The sequence below is a fragment of the Eleutherodactylus coqui genome, chromosome 13 (genome assembly GCF_035609145.1).
Source record: "Eleutherodactylus coqui strain aEleCoq1 chromosome 13, aEleCoq1.hap1, whole genome shotgun sequence".
Lineage (NCBI taxonomy): Eukaryota > Metazoa > Chordata > Amphibia > Anura > Eleutherodactylidae > Eleutherodactylus > Eleutherodactylus coqui.
In genome coordinates this window covers 67,128,021-67,148,406 of record NC_089849.1, presented here as the reverse complement: position 1 = coordinate 67,148,406, position 20,386 = coordinate 67,128,021, and the positions used below count along the sequence as shown (strand labels likewise).

At 44.9% G+C, this 20,386-nt stretch overlaps 1 long non-coding RNA gene and 4 other non-coding genes across 6 annotated transcripts; all 5 read left to right on the top strand.

Annotated features, from left to right (window-relative positions):
- Nucleotides 1–643: 643 nt before the first annotated feature.
- On the top strand, nt 644–10,049 carry LOC136588782 (uncharacterized). 2 transcript variants are annotated; one of them, XR_010787602.1, is made up of 10 exons: nt 647–730; nt 1,784–1,840; nt 3,132–3,184; nt 3,380–3,425; nt 4,650–4,699; nt 6,432–6,488; nt 7,259–7,311; nt 7,507–7,558; nt 8,719–8,772; nt 9,924–10,049. It is a non-coding gene; the product is annotated as an uncharacterized lncRNA (long non-coding RNA). The 2 variants fall into 2 exon arrangements; XR_010787603.1 differs by lacking the exon at nt 1,784–1,840 and having other exon boundaries at nt 644–730.
- Nucleotides 3,237–3,309, top strand: LOC136588894 (small nucleolar RNA SNORD65). The gene has a single exon (XR_010787693.1). It is a non-coding gene; the product is annotated as a small nucleolar RNA SNORD65 (small nucleolar RNA).
- LOC136588889 (small nucleolar RNA SNORD49) lies at nt 4,501–4,573 on the top strand. Its single transcript, XR_010787688.1, has one exon. It is a non-coding gene; the product is annotated as a small nucleolar RNA SNORD49 (small nucleolar RNA).
- LOC136588893 (small nucleolar RNA SNORD65) lies at nt 7,364–7,436 on the top strand. The gene has a single exon (XR_010787692.1). It is a non-coding gene; the product is annotated as a small nucleolar RNA SNORD65 (small nucleolar RNA).
- LOC136588890 (small nucleolar RNA SNORD49) lies at nt 8,560–8,631 on the top strand. The gene has a single exon (XR_010787689.1). It is a non-coding gene; the product is annotated as a small nucleolar RNA SNORD49 (small nucleolar RNA).
- Nucleotides 10,050–20,386: the final 10,337 nt, after the last annotated feature.

Here is a 20,386-nt window from a genome sequence, read left to right as displayed (position 1 = left end):
GCGAGTGGTAAATCGCTGCGATTTTCCGCTCGTGTACATCCGGCTGCGCTTTCCATGGTTATCCTATGGAAAGCGTTCGCTGCATTACCCGCGGATTATCGCCGTTGGTAACGCAGTGAAATATCGCTCGTGGACAGAAGGCCTTAGCGTCGGTACGTACAAGCACAGCACATACGCAAGGTCATTGTATATATACTGTTTATTACGCACTCCAAGACAACAATAGGACTATTGCGCGTTAATATGTGGAAGAACATGTGTTTTGGGTTTTTCACATGCGTATTATACACAATGTATCAATGATAATCAATGTACGCTAATTGGATGCATCCAGCGTGTATTGTGCGCACATAATACGGGATTATATTACGCGGGTGTGAGCCTGCTCTCAGGGTTACTGCTTTGACCCTTTACTTCCACAAGCATCACCCAGCACCCAGGTGCTTTTCAATTCCCTCCTCAGCCCCACATCTCCTTTATAACTGCTCCCCAGCCCCAGGTGTCCCCCTGAGCCTCCAGAGCTGCACTCCTGCTCCCTCTACAAAGCTGCAGACACACTGGTTTATTTAGAGCCCGCCTCTAGCTGGAGAATCATGTGACTGGGGGCCGTCACCTGACCTTCTGACGTCACACCTCCTGTCGCCCACTCCACTCTAGCCTCAACGGTGGTATAAAAGCTCGCTTTACGGCTCTTGTTGGTCTTTATCATGGCGGCGCCGGCAAGTGACAGGTCGGTAGTAATCTAGTGGCATCCGTGCCGGGCGAGGGTTGGAGGGTGGCTTGCGGGCTGTACTGAGTTTATCCCTACCTGGAGGAGTCGCTCTGTGGTCTATCTGCAGAGTCCCCTGCCTCCACATGGTGTTATAGTGGCGCCATTGTATCCTGATCGCCCACGTGTCTCTGCTTCCAACGTGTGCTGGGACTTGTAGTTCCTTAGCAGTCTCCTTCTATATAGTAGATGGGTCACGTGTAGTCAGCCTGCCAGGGCTTATAAAGGAGATCTCCCTACTGACTGCTGTGATCTGATGTGCAGCTTCTGCTTCCCATCACACCGTCATGTATGGAAGGAGGGGAGTTGTCTGCATGGCCTCAGCTGCCTGTTCCTTCTCAATGGTATATGGAGAATTGCAGAACTTTATGTAAAGTTTGGTACAACTTCAGACCTTGACCTTTTTTGCCTTACTGGGGTTTTCTAGGACTTGCAGCTGTTGCCTGTTAATGGTCCACCACTTGGGATCACTGCTGATCTGTCTGTACGGGCAGCACTGTCCATATTGCTGTGGCCTGTAGTACCAACCCAGGCAGCTGCAATGTTGGTGGTGATCTGCTTCCATGGCAGACTGCACTGATGGTGGTCTGGCGATCGGCTGATCTGTGGAGGGCCCTGACAGTCGACTGAGACCTGATGATTATCAAGTCCTGGAAAATCCCTTTAAATCTCTGCTGTAGACCCTGCAGTCTGTCTGTTCCAGGGGGGGATACTGTTACAGGGCTCCTATAGATGGCCATGCTGATTAGATAGAAGTAGACTGATGGCCAATGGTTCCTAGGCTGGCTATCTTGCAGATGCTGGCAGCAGAGGTGTATCTACAATGTAGGCAGATCATGTTTGGCCCACTGTCTGGGTGGTCCTGAGGGAGATGAATGGCACCCTGTCAACCCAAGAAAGCCCTGTTTCCCACTGTTGGGGCGCGGCATCGCCTTTACTGTAAGTCAAGTTGTCATGTCACATGACTGCTGATCGTGTGCGGGTGAGCGCTAATATGTGTTCTTCCTCTTCCAGGCCTGCCGTACAGATGCGGGTTATGAAGAGTTTGGACGGTGGCTGACATTAAAGTTGGTGAGTTCTGAGCGAATCCTCATGCACCTTGTGCCTGCTGCTTTATGGCTGCACCCATGGTAATGTCTAATTACATGTTAGTGCCGCCCATAAACTAAGGACTGTTTTGCACGGGATGATCTGTTGGATAACAGATGCCTGATGGGTCATCCCGGCAATAATCATTTTTGTGCTTTTTAAACGGGCACGAGCATCACTGAATGGGGGGGGCAGCGGATTGTTTTTGCCCGCCTCCATTCACAGTAAGCAGGTGGTTCGTAAGTGAACGACAGCCTGTTTACATGGAGCGATCTGTTCGTTTTCTGCATGCGAAAACGGAGCGCCAAACACGGTCCCATTTGTGGATTAGTTGGTGCATGTGTTTACACTAAACAAAAAAAGTTCAGATTATCATGGGAATCCAAATTATTGCTCCTTGTAAGAACACCTCAACCCTTTCCAATCCACTGACGTCTTCCTAGATTCTGATTGAAGCTTGTACAGCTCCAATGTCAGAAGATGTCCGACAAGGAGTTCTTACCGTCTATTGCCAGCCATTTCACTGTTGTAGCCTCTCTGGCGCACACACTGGCTTTAGCCAGCAGATGTCACTGTTGTATAACAGCAGAGAGCCTTTTTGGAAACCCTGAATCTAAAATTGGATTGGAAAGGGTTAACGTCAATCTGCTGTAGTGTTCTCTCAGTGGGAATACCGGTCCTGCCAACGTGCCCTCTTCATCAGATAAGACTAGCACTTGGTGGCCCCATTGCTCAGACACCTGTAATGGTGGAGGGGGTAGCATGTTCTTCTAGGCCCACTAGCTATAAATGTCGCTTGCTGCCAATATTATGGGGCCCCATGTGTATAGCTGTACCAGGGTATGTCCACGCGGTGCAGATAATCCAGTATGTATTTGCATGTCGTAGGCAGATTTGATCTGTCACTTGAAGGGGTGAGCTCTGCTGAAGATCCACAGCAATAAAACAACCCCGTGGCTCAATCGCTCTGCGGATTTTCTCTACCGCATGTGGATGAGACTTCTTGGAACTGCCTGTGGATTGTCTGCCAAATCTGGAACTCCATGGGTTCCCTGAGGTGTGAACATGCGCTAATGGTCTACAGCGTGGTGGACCAGATCTATATATGTAGTCTTCACAAGAGACCTGAATTAGACTGCTTTACCCATGGGCATGAAAAGCCTGTGATGCTCTGTTATCCCTGTCTGAAGCAATGAGGACATCATACATACTGAGGCTTTTCTTGGCCATGGCTTGGTCTGGAGGACATGTCTGATTCTCATGTATTTTGCAGGTGCCTGCTGTGCATTATGGGATAACGCTGGCATGATGTGACTATTACCAGAGGTTAGTATTAAATATCCTTGGAAGGCCTATTCCGTGCCATGCTTATATATTGCAATGATGAGATTAACCTATAAACAGCTGGAATTACCGGCAGACTGCAGGTGGTGAGACCGGGCTCTCTGAGCGCACGATGGATGTGAAGCCAAATATTACGGATGGGATGTAGAAGGTGCTAATTGACATTGTATCTTCCAGGCACGGGCACAGAGGTTTGGAAAGAACAGAATGCATCACATAACAGGTAAGGGCTTGTTCTCGCTTGCCTAGTATGATCACAATAAGGGCTCTGTCATACGGGTGTTTTTTGCATGCAGAATTTGTGTACCTATGCAAAGAATAAAACACTGATTTCATTGGGTTTGTTTTTCAGGTGTCTGCTCTATTCCGACCAATGGTCCTATTTTTGTACATGTCTTGTATGAGAATAGGACATGTGTGCCATGCAGTGCAGCTTTCTCTGGGGTGTAAATTTGGCCTTGAGTAGAGCACCTACCCTGTTTCCCTGAAAATAAGACCTACCCTGAAAATAAGACCTAGCATGATTTTTCCAGAATTTGAGGATGCAAAATGATTTTTTAGGCTTTTTGATGATGCCTGAAATATAAGCCCTACTCCAAAACTAAGCCCTGCTAACAGTTAATTCAAAGTCAATTTAAATAGTGTCAAGGCAGCTATACGTGTAAAAAAGGTAAACTTTTTTGAACAAAAATGAATGACACTGTCTTATTTTTTTGGGAAACACTGTAGTAGGTATGAGGAGACTTGAAACATTCTCCTCCTAGGAAAGATATGCAAATGGGAAGCTGCAACAGTCTGCATAGGAGCTGTAAAAAAACAAACAAGTTTTTTTTAATTATTGCAAAGTTTCATTTTCTAGTTCTAGGGCATTAAACACTTGGCTGAGGGGGGGGACTTGGCCTGGAAGGTCTAATACAGAATCCATGTGAGGGTTTTGTAGATGACATTTGGGATATGCCATCAATACTGTACATATTACTGGAGTACCTAATCTAAAGCCCCCCCCCCCCCCTGATTCCACCTATTTCTTGTACATGTGTTGAGGAGCCATCACTACAGCACTTTATTTGTTGGTCCCTATATCTCTGGATCTATAGGTGATCAAATATTGCATTATCCTAGTGATTGGGGATTTCCCATAGCTCTCAGCTGCGATTGGCTGAAGTATAACTAGACCTGTTGGTTCGCACACTGAGACTAACATTAAGGTGTATCTAAAGTTTTCATAAACTTCTGATGTCAGTGACATGTTGGAAGTTCTGCTCAGTGGTTGTTGGGTGCGGGTCTTCTGGCTGGTGACACATGATGAGACCAGGATTATAGGAAGTGCCGTCAGATGCGATAACTGATGAGAATATTCCTGCTCTGATTGTCCCCACTTCTTCCTCAGACATGTGATGTGTTGCCCTTATGATGCCATACACTCACACTTAATTTTTTTTTAAAGATGCAGTATTCCTGGCCAGCTTGCCCTTTAAAAAGTCCACGAATGTTCAGGTAAGAACCAATGTGGGTTTTCCTGCTGTCTGGAGAGCCTGTGATGTTTGTTATCCCTGTCTGACATCTTCTACATGAAGACATGCTTATTACTGAGGCCTCCTATATAAATGCTGCTTGACAATGCTTTCCCTTAAAGTATTGGGCTGGTTGTACATTGGCTTGGGGCGGGTTCTCTGCAGCAGTCCTACTTCGTATGCCTTGCCTAGTTAAACCAATTCATGATCGCCTAATGTAAGTTTGCATCCTTCGTTTGCTCCCAAGCCCATTTCATACACACTTCTGTCTGCTCCATACCCAGAGGCAACCAGCTGTTGTGGACAGCCCCCAGTAACTGCTGCAATCAGAGTTCGGTTTGATTGCAGCAGTCAACTATCTGGATGCCACTGTCAAAGCTGACCACATGTCTAAATGGTCTGCAAAGGGGGTTCCCCCATTCTTGCACAATGCAATCAGGGGGTGCCAAAGGGCTACACCCTGAAGGCTCCCTGGGTTGCCATGCATAATGCCCATCAGGCCCTGCCCATGGCTTGGCTTAATGGGCAACATCAAAAATAACTATATACTGCAATACTGAGATATTGCAGTACATGGTACAAATTATCATAAGCTCAAGTATTATTGAAGAGGTGGCTTAAATGGTTTGTGTGGCTTTACAGAAGCAACATATACCACTACCAGCTCAGATCCCTGGAGGTGCTGGTGTCAGCTGTCATTTCTTAGTGCCAAGAATGTTCCTTAAGGGTACATATATGTAGCAGAAATGAGTTATTTCTGCACCATGGGTGCGGGTTTTAATACGGACTCTGGTGTTGAATTCAGACTTCACCTCTTCCTTTTGAAAGGTGAAATCTGCTGCAGACCCACATCAAAACCTGCAGGATTTGAAGACCACCTCAATCCACACAATGTGGATTTTGCCACGGATGCGCTGTGAAAAATCCACAGTAAATGCAGTAAATGTCACCTGCTAAAGGATTGCTTTGGTTGATTGTGAATTTTCAACTTTAGGGTGTGGTACATCACAGCAATTCAAATAGACAGATTTTTCGCTGGCCCACTCACACCAGCGGTTTTCATTGTGTATGTATAGACATGTTTTACTGTGTATTATGTGCGGTAGAGCCCACTGTTCTCTATGGGTGTGCAATAAAAGCAGCGCATATGCAATGTAAATGCATGTGTGGCATGTAATACACAAAACTAAGAGCGGGGAATTTAATGGGTAGCACTGCGCATAACAGTGCATGAGATGTGCCGTGCACAATTGTGGAGTAATACACAGCCGTATGAATGTGCCCCAAGTCTGTATGGGAAGCACCACATAGGGATTTTTTTTTTTTTTTTTATGTGGAACAGTCCACTGATTGCAATAGAATCTGAGGTTACGGGTTTTAATGTGCAGCTAGGCACTGATCTGCACATGTACTGGCTCAGAAAGAGCTACTCTGCATGTGGATGCTAGACAGGCGACCTCAATAGGTGATATCACACTTTGGTGCAGGGAACAACCATGCCATAAGAGTTGCGGCGTGGGTTCCCATTGCAATCCATAATATGCAGAAGCCTTCAAGTAGGGGCATGTTCACAGAGTGGAAGCCATTGGTCAGACCAATCAAAGCTTCATGTAATACTTCCAGCACCTGCTCTCTGGGTTGGGGGCTGTGGTGGTGTAAAGGATGGAGTTTGTATAAATGTTTGCTGCGGTCTCTAACTTGTGTTCCTCTTACAGGGCTGCTGTGCAGATGTCACTTAAAGGGACTTTGGACCCTGGCTGGCATTAAAGTTGGTAAGTTTGGAACAAACTTCATGCACCTTGTGCTTTTTTTTTTTTTCCCCCTCTGTACCCATGCTAATCTGTAATTGGGTGTTGGTGAAACTCCTAAACTACAAGCCGCTGTAAAGTAGTCTGTAGGCTGCAGCACAAGCCCGGCCATCTAACATGCCCTTATCAGTTAAGACTTGTACTGGTGTCAATGATGGTTCAATCATCCATAATGGTGGGAGGGGGTAGTGTACCCTTCTGTGCCCTCTAGCTAAAGTGTATGCAGCTTGCAACCTATATTATAGGATCCGCTCCTTATAGGCTCACTAGGTTACATCCACAAGTTGCAGAATGGCTTTTGATATGGATCTCCATGTCACACTTGGAACCTGATTCACTTTCCCCCTCACTTGTAGGGGTGAACACGGAGCTGGGACGCCACAGCTTAAATTGGCTCTGGATATAAAATCTGCAGTTTAATTACGCTGTAGACTTTTCTGTGTAAACGAGGTCTTAGTCTCATTCACATTGTCTACCTTGTAAAATGCTGTGGATTTTTGTGGGCAGCCAATTCTGCTGAAGAAAATCCAGTGCACTTCTGCAATAGGGGAACCTACATTAATGGTCTCCAACAGTCTGGCCTTGAAGATGCCAGAATTACACTGCCTGCATGAAAAGCCTGTGATGCTCTGTTATCCCTGTCTGAAGCAATGAGGACATCGTACATACTGAGGCTTTTCTTGGCCATGGCTTGATCTCGAGGACATGTCGTCTGATTCTTATGTATTTTCCAGGTGCCTGCTGTGCATTATGGGATAACGCTGGCATGATGTGACTATTACCAGAGGTTAGTATTAAATATCCTTGGAAAACCTATTCCGTGCCATGCTTGTATATTGCAATGATGAGATTAACCTATAAACAGCTGGAATTACCGGCAGACTGCAGGTGGTGAGACCGGGCTCTCTGAGCGCACGATGGATGTGAAGCCAAATATTACAGATGGGATGTAGAAGGTGCTAATTGATCTTGTATCTTCCAGGTCCGGGTGCAGTTCTTTTGGAAAGAACAGAATGTATCGCACCACTGGCAAGGTAAAGTCTTGCTTTAACTTTCTTTAAAATGATCACCATAACTGCTGGATTATATGGATTAGACCTTAATTCCTTGTTACCATAGGAACACATCTGCATAGGAGCTGAAATGAGACTTTAATTCCTATTAGAGTTTTTCGTTACACTTCAGAGTTATTGGGCCATTAAACATGTGACCTGAAGCATTCTGTATTAGACCTATGTTCAGGTATTAGATGACACATCCTATATGTAATCTAGATCAGGTACATATTACTAGGATACAAAGTCCTCTTAATACCGGACATGTTGATGAGGAGAAATCATTGGCATTTTAATACTTCAGCTGGGCCCTGTATCCATGGATCTACAGGATCAGATATTGCAGTATACCAGGGATTGGCCACTTCGGATTCCCAGCTGCAGTTAATTGACCAGAAGTAGAACTAAACACAACAGTGGCTCGTAAACTGAGACTAGCATTAAGTGGAATCAACCTTTCATCACCTACCATCACTATCTGAGATCACTTAAAGGGAACTTGTTATGTTCTCCAAGCCCCATGAAGTAAAGCTATGGGCTCAGTCTGACTATGGTATAGGTTTATCTTTATACCGGCCTGTATCCCTGTACTCTCATCCACCTCCATGCATTGTGGGATTCCTCTCTGCATAAGATGTGCACGCTGTCCATAAGGAGAGATTATCTTCCAGATGCATAAATGCAGCTTTTTCTTGAATTTCCAGATTCTCACAAGCATATGCATATCTGCTCACATGAGCGGTGTTTTTGCAGAATTTTTTTTTTCTTGAGGTGACAACCAAGAGGCTGACTCTACCATAAATGTTAATGCTGAATTTGTGGTGGTGCCCATAGCTGCATGTATGATCTCCGCTGCTGTGATAGACTGGAGAGGTGAAGGGCTGCATGGGGAGGGCACCAGGGAGGTAATCTCTGCCCATCAAACTTCACAATTTGTCTAGTTTCACTTTGTAGCCCAATGTCCAGTCTTCTGGCTGGTGACACATGATGAGACCAGGATTATAGGAAGTGCCGTCAGATGCGATAACTGATGATATATTCCTGCTCTGATTGTTACCATGTTCTTCCATCGGCATATGTTGTGATCTGTAACTTGTACAATACCATGCATTCACACTTAACTTCTCTTACCGCTGCAGTATCCCTGGCCAGTCCGTCCTCTGGATGCAGCCAGAAAGTACACCGAATTCCAGGTGAGCATTAATTACTTTTTGGCGGTTTCCCGCTGTGTGCAGAGCCTGTGATGTTCGTTATCCCTGTCTGACATGTTGTACATGAAGACACATTAATTACTGAGGCCTCTGCACAAATGCTTAAAGTATTGGGCTGGTAGCATACGACTTGTGGATGGTTCTCCGCAGCAGTTGTACTCCATTTCGAGAGTGCACAGGGCATGCTGCATACGGAACTGTGATTCTCCAGTTCCTCAACACAGTGATAAGTGGCGAGGAGCCCTGGGTTTATGGGTACAACCCAGAAGCCAAGCTGCAGTCATCACAATGAAGGCAGCAAACATCACCCGAGGCCAAAATGAGGCAGGTTCGCAGCAATGTCATGCTGCTGTCATCTTTGACTCCAGTGGTGTGGCTCATCAGTATGCACCACACAATGATCACCACGGAGTACTATCAAGAGGTTCTGCATCACCTATAACTCTGATTCAAACAGCCAGACCTGTGGGCAGCAGGAAATTGGCAGCTCCATCATGATGATGCACCCACCCATTCTTCACACTTGATAGTTTCCTGGCCAAACACAACACACCTGTGCTTCATCAGGCTCCCCACATGGCTCCATGTGACTTGTGGTGGTAAGCTGAAAATGTCCCTGAAAGGAACCAGATTTCAGTCCAGAGAAGACATCATGCAGAATGCAACAGCCCAGCTATGTGCCACCTTGAGGCATTGTAACACTGCTTCCGACAGTGTCAAAAGTGTTGGGAGAAATGGGTGGTTGCCCAAGAGGATGACTTTTGAAGGGGATTAGTCTAAGATTGTTGTACCTGAAGACAAATATTTTGAGTACTTTTAAAGGATATAGGTACAGCCAGCATGAGCCTTACTTATAGCCTCTTAAAAAGCTGTAGTTGGCTGCTAATAGTACTATCTGCCTATAATTCAAATGGATAGCCAAAGTCCAAGAGCTATACTGCTCATGTAGCAGACTCATCCCTGGTATGAGACTTGTGGGCTGCTGTTGTCCTAATGAGACCACCCTGCACCTCACTTCACTTTGTAGCACTTGCATAACTCTGCATGCCATGTGTTTAACTTCTGCAGTGTTACTCTGTAGCATTTGTAGTCTTCTGTCTCCCCCTGTTAATGATGCAATCTCTTCTTCCTAGATGGACACGTCTTTGAAGTCTGCACTTTTATAATAATGGAGCGTGATGACTTATTCCTAGACTTGTGCAAAATGAAAAGCCAGAATGTAATATGCAGAAACCTTCATTAAAATTCCTAATACCAAAGCAGTGTCTCTTAAGTCTGATTGTAAAATAATAACTTCATACTGTGTATATACAACAAGAACACAGTGGGGGGGGGGGTAAATGTTCAGTGTAATCTGACATCTACCCACCACTCCTCTCCACTTTCACATGAGATGAAGCTCCCACATTCAGCATGAGAAGTGCCAGGCTTGAGCCCTCCATCCCAGCAATCTGTCACTTGTGTGCTAGCCATCTAGCAGCTCCAGTCACTGGTGGTCTCTGTACTTATCCACCACTAGTTATAAACTCCTCACTCCTTTGGGCTGGAGCAAACGTATGGCATAAAGCCACAGAGGAGGAAAGTGGCTCCACCAAATACTGTCAGGCAGGAGCTGTACTGTACAGATGAGCTGCTGGGCAGGGAGAGGAAGGGTCCTGAATTGGCATCACCTACATGACTTCTAGGCACAGTGCAATGGCCACACACAAAGTCCTTGCTTCCTCTGACTCCAACCATGCTGGGAGACGCAGCCAAAATTTTATTCCCTGAATAGGGACTGGATAAAAATGGAACTGGAGTGGACAAATGAAATGTAGTTGCCCAGGCCAAGACCACCACTGCACTAATGCAAGTCCTGTCTTCCTAATCCTTGATCTGTCATGATAAATGCAGATCTTGTAATCTGAAATACTCCTCTAAACGGTCCAAGGGGTGGGATGAACCTTCTAGGCTCGCAGCCTTGGCAGTATCGAAGCACCCTTGTTGCCACTTGGGATGATGCATTAGGCAGTATCCATGTAGCGCTAGCAAGGCTCATGCTCAGTTGGTCAACTAGCAGATGTGCAGATGGGTAACGCGATTCATTTGCGCATGTGCTAGTTATGTTAGCGCAGCACTCGTAAGATTTGCTTGAGCTACGTGGCAGATGCCCAATGTAATCACAGGAATAACATAAAGCTACAGTGAAGGATAAAGCAATGTCACAAATGGAATCTGTTATATTCCTGTATTCATCACCATCTTATTATATACACTTGTGGCATATCCACAGTACAGGGTAAACCGTGGCAAGACTACTGCAGAAAGGTGATGGTGCCAGCACAGGGATGGAAAAGCAAGTAATGCTGCAATAATTAATGGCTAATCGGTCAACATGGTGAAATAATGCTCCATAGCAAAATGGACATGCTGTCTACTGAGAACCTCCCCAAATGTACTACAGTTGTTACTATCCAATAGTCACTCTTATGGTGTGCTGCTTAAATGAAAGGAAGATCTTTCTAACGCAATAGAATTCATGTTGCATACAGCCACCACTAGGAGGCAGTAACTACATGGGAATAGAACGGCACTTAAAATCTGCTATGGTACTAGCCTTGTTCCATGCACATCTTAATGCAGATTTCACCCACTGCTACAGCAAATGTGCAATACTTTGGTAATTGGTTTAATCTTTATTAACAGGGTTACTTCTTAAGAGCACAGGGTGTACAGTTATGTCCTGCAGCTTTGCGATATTATGAAGGGAGATCGTGGGGCAATCCCGCTCCATAAAACGTGTCTGCCCGTAACAGCTCCGATAAGCCACACTGCTCATTGGATCTGTTAACATTTTAAATGTCCCAACTGATGCAGGACCCCCAAACACTGTCCCCTGGATTGTGGGTTGCCATGGCAGCCAGGCCGTCAGCTTGATATAATGCCTGTCAGATCACGGTATGATGTAATGCTATAGCGTTGCATCATGTTGCAGAAGCGATCGAAGCAGTGAAAGCTCGTTTTTTTTTTTCTTATTTTTGGTCAGTCTCTAAGCAAATATATAAGCGATCAAAGTCATATGTATTCCAAAATGGTACCAACAAACTACAGGATGTTCCGCACAAAATGAGCCCCTGCACAACTATGTTGATGGAAAAATTGTAAAAATTATCTGTCAGATGGTGACAGAAAATAATAATCTTTGGGGAAAAATAGTGTGGACCATAGGCTTCACCTCCTCTTACCTGCCTTATTCACAGAGGGGGAGCGGCGGGCCACAGGCTTCGTCTCCCCTCTTACCGGCATCCGCGAGAGCAGCAGGCCATAGGCTCCTGAGACCCTTCTCCCACCGGCAGCAGGATTCAGCACGCGGGGTCCTCGGGTCGCGCGCTTGACATGGAGGCGTGGCTTTGACACGTCACGATGGCGGGAGCCAGGAAGTGAAAGCCCGCGGCATTCAAATCCCCTGAAAGCCTCCATTGTGCAGGAAGCACCTTCACAGAAGCGTACATCTCTTTTGACTGGCGTTCCTCGACCAGCAGAGAGACCGACGTGGAGGCCCTGCAAACCGTGAGTGTTCCACTTAAACCAAAAAAGGTGCAATATGTACAAAGTTTGGTTTGAGGGGGCGTTGTGTGTATATTTATGCGCCTCTATGCATGTATCGTAGCAGGACAGGGAATCTGTTTAGTTTAAGCAGGATCCTAAAGAGGCATAGGAAATGCTCTGTGCCTTAAAAAAAATTAGAGGAGGCATATAAGAAATCACTATGCCTGGAATGCACGGCTAAAATCCTTAAGAAGGAGCAGATGGCGTTCATGGAAGACATAAGGTCCCTAGTTGGGGAGGAAGTGTGGGCATCCATCTCTAGCCTCCCATTGGCCCAGCAGGAGAGAAAATCCATCAAAAGGCCCAGTTATGTGCCACTGATGAGCTCGGACTCGGAGTAGTCGCTAGGCGAGCTCTCAGAGGGCGAATTGTTGGAACATCCTCCCGAGGCCACGGATGATAGTAAAAAGTATTACTTTGCCTCAGGTGATCTTGACGAGCTACTAAAAGCCATAAGGGACACCATGAAAATCGAGGATACGGTTGAGCCAAGGTCTGTCCAGAATTACTTATTTGGTGGATTAAGGGCCAGAAATGGGATTGTCTTCCCAGTAAATAGCACTCTGAAGAAGGTGATCGCCAATGAGTGGATCTGTGCTGAAAAACATCTGTATCTAATCCGAGTATAAAGACTTCGCTTCTCGGAAGACGGCGTACAGGAGTATGAGAGCGTACCGAAGGTGGGTGCACAGGTGGCTAAGATGGCTAGGCGCTCCCCTTCGAGGATTCTTCCCATCCAAAGGATCCCATGGATAACAAAACCGATGTCCTCATGAAGCAGGTGTGGCAAGCATTGGCCTATGCCCTAGAATCAAATATCGCAGCCACGTCGGTGGTGAGGTCTATGTTCCTTTAGTTGGGGGAACTGGAGGACCAAGTCAGGCATAGAGCATCCAGGGGGGAGAGCCAGGAGTGTATACCCCTGTTAAAGTTGGCTGATTCCTCCACTGAAACAATCAGACTGTCAGCTAGAAATGCGGCACTATCTAATATGGCCAGACGAGCGATCTGGCTAAAAAACTGGAAAGCAGATGTTCCGTCCAAAAATAAATGATGCAACATCCCCTTTTATGGACAATACATTTTCGGGGCCAATCTGGACAAGATCTTGAAAAAAAGCAGCGGATAAAACCAAGGATTTTCTGACCAGGGGAAGATCCTGCAACCGTTCAAGCAACAACCTACCTTCAAGCCTTATCGGGGAAAAAGGAAAGACGGTCCGCTGGTCTTACCCCAAAGGTGGCAGGGGTAAGACGGGGGAAGTTGCTATCCCAGTAGAGAATTCCCAGATGGGGTTTAGACTGCTGCGTTTCAGTCAGGAATGGCAAGGCATTACAGAAAATCCGTGGGTTCTCCAGCTAGTATCCCAGGGGTATAGAATAGAATTTTATTGTTCAGCCTCCTAATAGAGTCGCTATAACTCCCACACAATCCCCAGCCCATCAAAAAGTCTTTAGAGAAGAAATCACTAACTTGCTACATATGGGGGCAATAGTGGAGGTCCCCTTTTCAGAACAGAAATCGGGGTACTACATATTAAAAAACCAAATGGGTCACACCATATGATCTTTAACCTTTTAAAGGCTTAAACAAGTATATAATTTACAAAAAATTTAGGATGGAGACTATTAGAGCAGCCGTGACCTTAGTCAACAGGGGAGATTATATGTGTACAATCAACCTAAAGGATGCATACTATCATGTCCCGATTCTTCCTGAACATCATAAATACTTGCGATTCGCGGTGGAAATCAGGAACTGTCTATCATTTCCAGTTCCAGTGCTTACCAAGCGATTTCTCGAAAATCGTGGTCGAGATGGTAGCATATCTTCTTGCATCAGGCATTAATATAGTTCCCTATCTGGACAATTTTTTTACTGATAGGCCCCTTGGTAAAAGTCCTGAAGGAAGATACCGCTCGTACAGTCGCCCTCTTCCAGAAACTATGGTGGATTGTGAACTTCCAAAAATCCTGTCTTCTGGAAACCTGGAAAATATTCTTTGGCGTCCAGATAAACTCCGAGTCCCAGACTTTATCTTTGCCGCCACTCAGGAAAGAGAGCTTAAGACAGGCAGTCCGTAAATATGTGCAAAAAAAAGCCAGATATCATTAAGAGCGGACTGAGACTGTTGGGCCTCATGACATCATTCATACAAATTATACCATGGACCCAAGCACATTCAAGAAAGCTACAAAGGGCGGTCCTGAGTAACTGGGATGGAGCGACCCCATTAGATAGCAAGATACCCCTGTCATCGTCAGTCGTCCAGACCCTTCGCTGGTGGTCGTCAACCCATAAGCTAAATGCAGAATCCCAGTGGTTTCCCGAACCATTCGTTAGCGTAGTCACGAATGCTAGCCAGCACGGTTGGGGAGCACAGGTAGGACAACACCTGTTACAAGAGAAATGGGGCCCAGAAGCTAAAAGCCAGACTCCAGACTTCAGAGAACTTATGGCTATCTGGGAAGCGCTGCGCACGTCACAAGACACCTTAAGAGGCAAACATGTTAAAATCTTCTCAGATAACATGACGGCTGTCTCCCTTATTCGTCATCAGGGAGGTACCAACAGCTTTAGGAGATGGAAGTTAACAGCCTGAATTTTCCGGTGGGCCGACAGTCATGTTGCGATCATTAACAGCGGTTCGTCTCCGAGGATCCCAGAACGTGACAGCAAACTATCTCAGCCGGAAACACCTGGATTCGGGAGAATTGTCCCTGAACTGGGAAGAGTTCTGACGTATCGTGGACACTTAGGGCATGCTGCAAGTAGACCTTTTTGCGAGCAGGTCAAACCCAAAATGCCAGAGATACTTCTCCCTCAACCCAAGAGACAGCCCTGGGGATGGACGCCTTCTCTCAAGCTTGGGATATGGATCTGGCCTACGCCTTCCGTCCCATTTCCCTTATCCCAAGGGTCCTGCAAAAAATCTGGAGAAGTCACGTGACTGTTATACTAGTCGTCCCGTACTGGGAGAAGCGCGCATGGTTCCCCCTTCTTCTGAACCTAGCTATCGCAGACCCAATCCGGCTTTCAGTCAGGGAGGATCTCCTGTCGCAGGGTCCAGTTCTGTGTCCCAACGTGCAGAAGCTGAATTTAACAGCCTGCATGTTGAGAAACAGATGCTACTAAACCAAGGTTTGTAAAAGCACAGAATTGATTATTGCTGGGACGACCCATCGGGCAGCTGTTACCCAACAGATCATCCAGTGCAAAAGCACCCTTAGTAAAGCCATGTGTCAGGGCCTGTGAGGTAGACCTGATAATATCTAAGTGTGTATTAAACTGTTAATTTTAATGCTAATGACAGAGGACATGTTGAGGCTGACATGATTGCTATCAGTCCAGGTGACCTGAATCTAGTCATTGTAGCCACCCCACATACTTTACAGGATAATGGTAGTGGTCATGGTGTGGCGGTATTATTCAGGCCCTGTATAGTGTGTTATGTTCAGTATGTAGATAATTAATTACAGTAGTGGTAATATTTGTTCCTCATATAGTAGCAATAAAGTTATATGATAACTACATATGTATATAAATTTTATTTTTTTTTGGGGTGGGGGGGGGGAGTTATGGGGTTTCTGCCCCTTATTTAATAATGCCTCTGCTATAAAGCTAACAGTGATCTGTAAGAGCGAGAGCAATCATCACTATGAGGACCTAAAGAGAGCTGCAACCACCAAACCATTGTGGTCTGTGTAAAATCCAATGTCCACGGGTGGATTTGATCTGCGGAATCTGCGCGGGGCACTGTGTGGAAGATCCGCAGTTCAAGCCACCCATAGGGAAGCATGGGCATCCGCACTTCAATTTACACATGCAAATTTACTTTCCGGATTCCGCATGCGGAAAACAAATAGTTCCATTGTACTGTAAAGAATGGAATAGAAAAATGTTCATGTTTTAACCCTTCCTGGTCTGCAACAGTTTCTTTAATAGATAACCACTTGTACTCTACGTTAGTCACCCACAACTGTAACACCACATTGAAACTGCTACAGTTGGTCTAATGGGTCCTTAGCTTGCTTTCTAAGCCTTCAGATCATTTAGGATGGTCATTTTTGCAAAAGTGGCAACATAATGGTTGTTACCATCAGTTTCTAAGAAGCTAATATAAAGTGGATGGGAAAGTATTGAATTACATATTATGCAGCAGTGTCGTGTGCATAGCAAGAAGCACATCCGTGTACAAAAAATATGTATTGTTTCACTAACAGGGTCTCAGATACTGAGCATGCAACTTTATCATAATCAACCTTTGTAATGTTTTACTAAGATAGAAGTATCACACATACTGTAGACTTAGAATTGTTGACTTATTGACTTTGTGGGGGATGTCACATTATATAACCTCTTGCATTGCAACAATAAAACAGAAGAGCTTGGAAACATTTGAGTGATAAGGCTACGATACTCCTTGAGTATCATTACTTTAACACGAACAACCAATATGGCTGTTCTTCCTGTCGCTTTGTTGTAAAAAGGGCCTTCTAATGGAATAAATGATTTCCTGAGTCCATTGTTATACTGGATGCATTCTAATGATAGTGGTTTAAGTCTATGTAAGCTGCAAATAAATTTTAGATGAGTCGCGATGGGTGTAGCTGTAGGGGGTTTAGAAGTAACAGCTGCATCTGGTGCCTGGGTGGGTCCAATGGCCCATCTGCCACATAAGACACCAGTATTGTAAATTTAACATGGTATTGTGGCTGCTCTGAGATTTAGCATTGAGTCCAGGAGCTTCAGGTTACACCCATGTGCCAAACTGTACGTTATGCTGTAAGAACAAGACCATTATGTTTCTACCTGCCCTACCCAGACTGAATAAAGAGACGGCACATTGCGTTTCTGAAATGTTCTCAGGTTGGTTATTATCCCTGCAGAGTTTTCGAGCTCCACACAATGACATCTTGGTGATAATGAGCTTTTTATTGACTTATTTTGTCTATAGTTGCAAGTTCTTAAGTCACGTTTCCTTCTTGTCAAACGGCTTGTGATTGTGTGAAGATTTCAGTAGAAACAAGTCTGATCATGCGAGTTGCATTCGACTCCTCTCCCCAACCTCACCGCGTGCCCTCCTCTGACCTAGTAAGACACACAACTTGAGGCAGTAATTAGGCTAAGTGCTAGCGGGTTTCAGGTTCCTTTGCATTGTACCTTTTGCCATCTGTCCCACTGAACAAGAGGATAGTGAAGGTCATTGCCTGTATGACCTTGTCTGGGACCCTGTAGACTTGTTCTAACACAGACAGTACTTAGATGGGCTACTCTAGTTACATATGGTAACAATGATATTCTATGACCCGTGTCTGATCGGTACTTAAACACTTTCCCAAGAAGTTTACACTTTAACTCACCTGTCGGTCATCGGAGTGACCAATAGGAGGACGCGATTGCTTACATGACGTTACCAATGTGCATTACTCTTAGAATGAAAAATACATTTTACTATGCAAAACGTCAAGTGTACCGAGCTTCATAGGTAAAAATAGGGGTATATTGTGGCACATTGTGTTGCTCATTAAAGAGGTTGTCCCATGATAGCTTGCAGATTGGTGGGGCTGAGACTGTTGAGACTCCAATGCATCCCTGAGTGAATGGAGCAGTGGTCAAGCATGTGCTGCGCCGCTCCATTCATTTTGATGTTACTGCCACAGATAGCCATGTTCAAACGCTTGGCTATTTTCAACCGTGCCTTTAAAATGAATATACGGGAGATGGAACAATACCACTGCAGCGCCACCTATTGGAAGGCACCATTCCTGCAAGTCAATTTTAGACTCTTCATACAATCCTTATAACAATGACTGGGAATTGAAAGCCAAGCCAGAATCCATACACAGATAACTGTTTCAGGGGAAGTTTGCCCCTCATCAGTGTGCTTTAGGTTTCTGGCTTGGCTAGTGAGAGGCCTGTGATGTGGGTCAGTAATGCTATCTTTTTTTCCTTAGGGAGAGGACCTAGAAGGTGAGTGAGTGAGGAGACTTATAAGGCCATTGATGCTCCTCTGGGTAATATGCAAATACGGGAAATGGAGCAATACCTCCACAGCGCCACCTATTGGAAGGCAGCATTCCTCCACCTTTCTCTGGCAACTAGCATAGGCTCCCATAGGAGTCTATGGGAGCCGCCGCTGTTTTCCTTAACTATCCTGGCCGACGTAAAAGTACCTGGCCGAAATGCGCACCGTATGCGCTGTCTTGGCTAGCCAGGCCCTTTTACGCTGCGGGAATATGCCCATCTGAACTGATGCATTGTAAACGGAGACGATATACGCTCATGTGAATGAAGCCTAAAAAACAGGTGCAAGATCTTGACATCAGAAGGCGTAGACAGAATAAATGTCTTCCTGTAGACATCCAGTTCCCGAGAGCTAGAAGAATTAATTCTGAACAAATTGCCAAATTGTTAATCCCACAATTCTGTGACCTCTCCATTTTAACAGTGAAGCGCAGAATTATCTGTGGAGTAATTATACATTGAGTCAAACCTAGACATAGGTATGAATTACTAAGATTACTATGAAAAGGGTAAAAACAGTCATTTTCAGATTTTTCTGTAGAAATAAGCAGAGATTAATAACCATTTATGTATCCTCCGTGCAAAAGGAAATAAAATGTAGACTCTTGCTATTCTGTACAGCAGCTTCATGGAGCACACACAATAAACTGACTCATTGACTTCTATGGAGAGTGATGTGGACCTGCTCTGTGAGAAAGGTCGTTGTGCAGGGAGGTGGAGGAGGTGAGATATGACCTTATCTATTGTGAATGGTGGATTTTGTGATATCTATATACAGATGTCACTTTTTCATTGTCATTCTGCCTGTTAGTATAAAGAAATGATCGCTGAAAAGTTTTCTATACAGAATAGGAAGTTTCAGCCTATTATCAGAGTAAAAATTGCAAGAGATTAGGATTTTTAAAAATATACTGTACATATTGACATACGAAACAGAATCAACCTTTTTAAAATCCTGATAAGAGCACCGCTGGACGGAACCCGTCTTGCCAATTATTGAAAACTGCTGAAACGGAGACCATAAGGCTTTTTTTCAGCAGGTTTCCATTCATTTTCAGCAACCCACCACCCTATTCTTTCTGGAGCAAAATGCTGGAAATGAAAGAAAACTAGAGTTGAGCGAACGTACTCTGCCGAGCTTGATGCTTGTTCGAGTATTAGCGTACTCGATGGTGCTTGTTACTCAAACGAGCATCAAGCAGTGTTCGACCCCCGCCCCAGTTTTTGGCTCCTCCCTGCTGTGACGTGCCTGTTTGGCCCCTCCCCGTCGCGACACAGCGCGCGTCATTGGCACATTTTTTGTCTGGTAGGCAGGGGAGAGAGAGACGAACCTAGGGTAAAGAAAAAAAAAGCTCGCCACCCGGCGTCCCACATGTAAAAATGCTGGAGTCTCCCATTGTAGTCAATGGGGTTCGTTACTCAAGTAGAGGTCTCGAATTTTACGAAAAGTTCGACTCGAATAACGCGGACTCATCTCTATCAGTTACCAGAATTATTTTTGCAGCATTTTTTCCCCGTGACAAATAGGGCTGTTTTTTTAATATCTCCTTTTCACTGACTTTTTTTCTGTTATTTTTTGGGGGGCAGGAGTGGGGGTTAAAAAGCTAAAAAAATTATTTAAAAAAAAAATTATTTAAAAAAAAAAAAGTAGTATAGTCACGCTAGAATAAAGTGTGGGAATGGGTTCGTCATTTTGTTTTTGGATGTTTTGATATATAATTTTTATAGTTTTGGATTACAGGCTCCATATGGCAACGGTTTTGGTCATTTTCTTTTTTTATGTATACATTTTAATTTTATTCTGTAATTTATTTTTACTTAATAATGATAATCTTTATTTGTATGGCGCCAACTTATTCCGCAGCGCTTTCAAGCATAGGAGAAACACAGACAATTCAATAATTACATGTGATATACAATCAGTTTGAAACAAACAGGGTGGGGGTGATACAGGAGGTACAAAGGGGGGGTGGAGATGAGG